We start from the raw sequence: 6838 nt of genomic DNA, 5'->3' as shown, positions 1-6838 counted from the left end.
ACTCTGGGTGGCACACAACAAAAATTAGTAAAAACACAAACCGACATCAAATGTTAAAAACTTCCCTGATGTCTTTTAAAAATCGCATGGCTGTTTATCTCCTTGACATCTGATGGGAGGGCGTTCCACAGGGAGGGTGCCACTACTGAGAAGGCCCTGTGCCTGGTTCCCTATAACCTCACTTCTCGCAGAGAGGGAACCGCCAGAATGCCTTTGGAGCTAGACCCAAGTGTCTGGGATGAACGATGGGGTGGAGACGCTCCTTCCGATATACAGGACCAAGGCTTTAAAGGTCAACACCAACACTTTGAATTGTGCTCGGAAACATACTGGGAGCTAATGTAGGTCCACTCCCAGTCGCATTCTGGATTGGTTGCAGTTTAGACTGCAAGAACTTTTGTGTCTGGATTTTTATTTCTTGAAATATTGCAACCCTATCTGTTCTTTCTGAGTAACCTTAAAAGTTAGCTCCATTTAGAGGATGGGTTGTGTGTGTGTACACATGTATTCCCCACCCCGCTTCAAGTATTATTCGCCACTTGATCAATTTTGCAAATTGAAAGGCTTTAGCCAAAGCATTTTCCAGAATGGAAACCACTGGGATCCAAAACCAATTAAAGGCCTCTCACCTCTGACCTCCAGCGTAACGAAGGGGTGGCGTTTTGATCAGAGACCAGCTGAGGCATGCGAGTCCAGGGTCCAGGAGAGCAACAGGGCTGCCTCAATGAATGTGCTCCAAGTGTGATTCTACCATCTCCCTCTGAATGTGGGCAGAGAAGAACGGAATGATTCCATTCTCTCTGCCAAGAAAACAGATGTTGGAACAGAGCCAAGGAATTTCCTTCCATGGAGATGAAGTAGCTTTGGTCCACCAGTGCTGCCCACACATCAGGTGCGAGCAGAATTAAAGCTTGCAGGATCTGGAAGCCAAGTGGGAAATGGAGGTTGCAAAATGGCGCAGAGCCAATTTTGCAACCCCAGCGAGCCATACAATGAAATGATCTCTGTAAATAAGGGCAAATCTACAGCTTAGGGCAATTTCAACCGAGGGGGATTTGGCTGGTGTATTTTTCGCAACATTGACACAATATTGATTTCAGTTGCTTTCAACTCATACTAAAAATCTTGCTGTTTTGTTTTTATTTTTGTAAACAGCTTTGCAGTTTTCTACAACAGTGCGGCATGTAAATTTTATGAAATAAATAACAAACAAATAAGTAAACAATGGTGTGTTATTGGTGAGTTTATACTGGACCGTCGACACACCGTTCTGCTTTATTGGTTGTTCTGCAACATTACCCCATTATTGCCATGGGGAATAAGCAAGAAAAAGAAAAATAAGAATAAAAGAGGCTCAATTAAAGGGCGGAGGAAACAGACCACCAAGAGGCAGCAAATTCGTCACGGGCCCATCAAACGCCTAGGAAAAGTTAACACAAGGCGCCAAAAGGATGTTCATGATGGTGCCAGGTGAGTGTCACTGCGGAGAGTGTTCCACAAGCCATTTTGAGCACCACAATTTAAGAAGACAAGCTGTAATGTGTGCAGAGGGCAGCCAAGATGATTTAGGGTCTGGAAACCAGGCTTTATGAGGAACTGTTGGAGCTGGGTATGTTCAGCCTGGAAAATAGGAGACTGAGAGGAGATACGATAGCCATCTTCAAATATCTCAAGGGCAGATGTTAAATTATTCTTGTATGCCACAACTGCTGCTCGTATTTTGTTAGCTAAAAAGTGGAAAACCCAAGAATTACCAATGATAGAAGAATGGCAGTTGAAGATGATGGATTTTTCAGAGCTAGCCGACCTAACCGGAAGAGTCCACAACCAGAAGGAGGAGGAGTATCAAGGTGAGTTAAATTTAATGATTATTTAGTTAAATATGTTAAGTTAAATTAACTGAAAACAGCTTGCAGATACTTAATTGTTGCTAGTGAATATTTATTTAGAGAGCCAGTGTGGTGTAGTGGTTAAGAGTGGTAGACTCGTAATCTGGGGAACCGGGTTCGCGTCTCCGCTCCTCCACATGCAGCTGCTGGGTGACCTTGGGCCAGTCACACTTCTCTGAAGTCTCTCAGCCCCACTCACCTCACAGAATGTTTGTTGTGGGGGAAGAAGGGAAAGGAGAATGTTAGCCGCTTTGAGATTCCTTTGGGTAGTGATAAAGCTGGATATCAAAGCCAAACTCTTCTTCTTCTTCTTCATGATATATTGGTATATTGCAATGTTTGGCTGGTGATGTTGAAAACCAGACATCACCCAGCCATATCATGTAAGCGTTGCTGTGTGACGAAAGAGAGATCACAAAGGTTGCCTTGTGGTTAATCTGTGGGTGTTGAGTGGTGTCCAAAGTGCTTTTGGACTGTTAGGGCAGAAGTCAGGGAGACCAACCTTAGGAGGATACAGAGGATACAACCCCTTGATTGGTTGTAAGTAACCGTGTAGCAGGTGGAGATGGGCTGAGCTTGGTGGTCCCATCTGCCCAGGCTGCTGGAGCTTGCAAACTTTAAGAGTTCCTCAGAGCTTTTCTTAAAAGATGGGTGACGTGCATTCCGAGATTTTCCATTTCATATGAGGGCTTCTCCAGCCCAGCGCTCAGAAGATACCGTATTGGTACTCAATATCTGCCCGATGAACACACCTCTGCTCTGATGAGAGGCAACCAAGCTCAACCAAGAACAAATTGAATTATCAGGGTGACAGCGTCATTTCATTGTGGCTTCTCACAGCTGCCTTTTGTGCTCAAATCCAACATGGCAGGAAATGCCCACCAATCAATTATGCCTGTTTTTCAGAACACAGCAGGCCTAGCCAAGAGGCGACAATGGACTTTGGAGAAGTCACATTGAACGGCCGCTAAATGGTTCTGAACGTATTCCAATTGCCCGCAGATTAAATTACGTTGAAAGTCACACACACACACACACACACACACACAAAATGCAAGGGAAATGGATGTATGAAGAACTGCTAGGAATATAAAGCTTTTTTATTGCAGAAAGCTGAGAAATTACTTTTGACATCCCGGGGGGCGGGGCGAGGTCTGTTTTCACAGTGGCACTGTGTTTGTCTTTGTCGCAGAGATTCCAGTCTCGGAGTTCATTCCCAGGGCAGAAAGTTAGATCTCAAGGACATCAGCTAGCCGACCACACCTGTGGTCTAATGTGCAGGTATGCTAGACTGGCAAATGGGTCTGGGGCAGCTACTGCACATACAAACCCAATACATCTGAAGAAGTGTGCATGCACACGAGAGCTCATACCAATAACTAACTTAGCTGGTCTCTAAGGTGCTACTGGAAGGAATTTTAAATTTATTTTATTTTGTTTTATTTTGTTTAAACCCAATACAGTGGCACCTCGGGATGCGAACGGGATCCGTTCTGGAGCTCCGTTCACATCCAGAAGCAAACGTAACTAGCGACGGCACGTCTGTGCACACATGCGTCGCTTTTCACCGCTTCTACGCATGCGCGTGACGTCATTTTGAGCATCTGCACATGCACAAAAATCCGGAAGTAATGCGCTCTGTTACTTCCGGGTTGCCGCGGAGCACAACTCGAACGCGCTCAACATGAAGGGTTGGGGGCTTCATCAACATCAAGGGTTGGGGACTTAGACATGCTGCATCCTAAACTGTCCATCCCTGCACCTGTTGTCATAAGATCCCCCCCCCCCGCCCGGAAGCAAAAGCCATCTCCTGTGCTTCGTCATGAAGCAAGTCCTATTCAGGGGGGGGGGCTGGATTTAGGTTTGATGAGGCCCTAAGCTACTGAAGGTAATGGGGCCCTTTATATGTCCAGCGGTCCTTTGTCAACAAGTTTTGCTCCAGTTATCTCCCGCATGGACTACTGCAATGCACTCTACGTGGGGCTACCTTTGAAGGTGACTCGGAAACTGCAATTAATCCAGAATGTGGCAGCTAGACTGGTGACTGGGAACGGCCGCCGAGACCATACAACACCGGTCCTGAAAGAACTTCATTGGCTCCCAGTACGTTTCCGAGCACAATTCAAAGTGTTGGTGCTGACCTTTAAAGCTCCAAACGGTCTTGGCCCAGTATATCTGAAGGAGCATCTCCACCCCCATCGTTCTGCCCAGACACTGAGGTCCAGCGCCGAGGGCCTTCTGCCAGTTCCCTCCCTGCGAGAAGTGAGGTTACAGGGAACCAGGCAGAGGGCCTTCTTAGTAGTGGCGCCTGCCCTGTGGAACACCCTCCCAGCAGATGTCAAGGCAATAAACAACTATTTTACTTTTAAAAGACAACTGAAGGCAGCCCTGTTTAGGGAAGTTTTAAATGTCTGACGCTGTATGGTTTTTAATACAGTGGTACCTCGGGTTAAGTACTTAATTCGTTCCGGAGGTCCGTTCTTAATCTGAAACTGTTCTTAACCTGAAGCACCACTTTAGCTAATGGGGCATCCTGCTGCTGCCGCGCTGCCAGAGCACGATTTCTGTTCTCATCCTGAAGCAAAGTTCTTAACCCGAGGTAATATTTCTGGGTTAGCGGAGTCCTGTAACCCGAGGTACCACTGTATTTGGTTGGAAGCCGCCCAGAATGGCTGGGGAAACCCAGCCAGATGGGAAGCGTATAAATAATATTTTTTTTATTTTTTATTTATATTATTATTATTATTATTATTACATTATTATTATTATTATTATTATTATTACAAATTGTCACTGTTTTTGTATTGAATATATGCTATATGGTAATTTATGGACCTAACAGGTATCTAAAGCCATTTGCACATGCAGAATGTAGGCACCCTATATATAGAAATGAGCAAACCAGTGATATTCTAGGGAGCAGGCTAGCAGGTGGGGCCCATTGCTTACATCATAGGAGCCTCCACAACACAAAACACTGTTGCCTGTACGTAGGTTTTATTTTATTTGCTTTTCATCTTATATTTTGGAAATGTACATCCAGGTTTTTTTCCTTTAATTTTTTTGCGCCCCCCCCCCCCCGGAGAGTGGGGCCCGAAGTTATAGCTTGTTTAGCTTATACATAAATCTGGCACTGTTCAGAGGTACAGTGGTACTTCGGGTTAAGAACTTAATTCGTTCTGGAGGTCTCTTCTTAACCTGAAGCACCACTTTAGCTAATGGGGCCTCCCGCTGCAGCCGCTGCACAATTTCTGTTCTCATCCTGAAGCAAAGTTCTTAACCCAAGGTAATATTTCTGGGTTAACGGTGTCTGTAACATGAAGCGTATGTAACCTGAGGTACCACTGTATACTGCTTTGGAACATGTGGGGTCCATTGAAACGCACATTTCTCTGAACCAATTCCTGCCTTAATTCTGCCTAATCCCTGGAAAAGACACATAATTTTGTGCTAGTGAAATTCAGGCCAGGAAGCAGTGCGCACACACGAAAGTAGCGCAATAAACCTACTTTTTGCACATCAAGTTGTAGTTAGTGGCGCAGGAGCAAAACCACTAAGAAAAAATTGTTTGGGGAAGCTTTAACTGTGGCTTTAACAGAAAGGCTGATCACCTGTGAGAAATGTCCCTAGTCATCTGCTGGAAAATGATTGTCACCTGTTGATCCCTCAAGATCGACAGCTGCTGTTAAGGCACAAGAGCAAGACAGCCCTCTTTTATATGTGGTCAGTTGGCAACTCTCTTCAGGGACAGCAAAATGCAGGCAAAAGAAACTCAAAATGCAGGGAAACTCCTTTTTTAAGCGACTCCTTTATTCTGGGGGCAGCAGCTCCTTGTGCGGTTGCAAGCAGTAAAAGAGAGGGTGAGAGCAGTCATAAGGAACCTGCTATTTATTACTTAAATAATATTAATAATATTAATAACAGTAATCTGAGTCACGAACTTCCCCAGGAGCCCCGCCCCTCCCTTCAGCCTTTGACTTCTTCGCCACTAGAGGGCGGGATTACTTTACTTTAGCCGGCGGGCTGGCACGGTTTCTAGCCGGCTGTGCAGAGAGAGCCAAGTTTGACAATACTTGTGCAAACACGTTTGATCGTGCAATGTAACAAGTGCTCCTTCCTGCCTCCTTTTAAGGATGTGCATTTCTTCCCAGCCAGCCTGCAAAGCCTCTGGGCTGAATGGCCTATGCTTTGCAAAGGAATGGAGGATGCAAATCATTATTAGGGCTGATCCTTTTAATGGTGTTTCTGAAAGTTTCTTGCAAGATTCTGGAACAGGGCGGGCCTTCAGATCTGTATTATCGCTGCGTCTGCAGCCCCGCTTGCCCTATGCCCGTTTACTCGGAAGGAAGCCGCGCCAGTTTCAACGGGGGCTTGTTTCCAGTTAAACGCCGCATGCTTAAAACCCTGCTGTCAAGTTTCTCAAAAACCCACCCTTTTGCTAATCTGGATTTTCTCCAGCAGAAAGGGCTTGGCCAGGGGTTGTGGTCCGGCTTCCTTTAACAGCCCTATTCAGCTGAAAGGGTTGAGGAGATAACAGAATTAGAATGGCAAGTCTTTTTTAAGGGAGCATTTGATGCAGTCAGAGTCATTTTAACAATGGCGTGTTTACACTTGAAACCCGATTTAATCTAACCCGAGTCGTCGCTTGGGGGCTCTCTCCGGAAAACTAATCTGATCAGGGCCTCGCCTTCATTAGCATGAGAAATCTTCCAAACCGGATTATTTGCACTTAAATCGGTTACTGGGCCTTAAGCAAATTTAATCACGCCAATGAAGGGACTCGATTGAGTTTAATACACAGTCCTCCACTAAAATGACACTGGACTCCTGTGTATGTTTACTCGGAAGTAAACCCCACAATGCCCCGTTTTTGGAGGGGAGGTGTTACTGCTAGGTTAGTGCGCAGTTTAAACCGATTTAAAATGTATGTTTAACAAAAGAATGGTTGC

This window comes from Podarcis liolepis, assembly GCF_965112155.1.
Source record: "Podarcis liolepis genome assembly, chromosome: 8".
NCBI classification, from domain to species: domain Eukaryota; kingdom Metazoa; phylum Chordata; class Lepidosauria; order Squamata; family Lacertidae; genus Podarcis; species Podarcis liolepis.
This window is presented reverse-complemented; position numbering follows the sequence as displayed.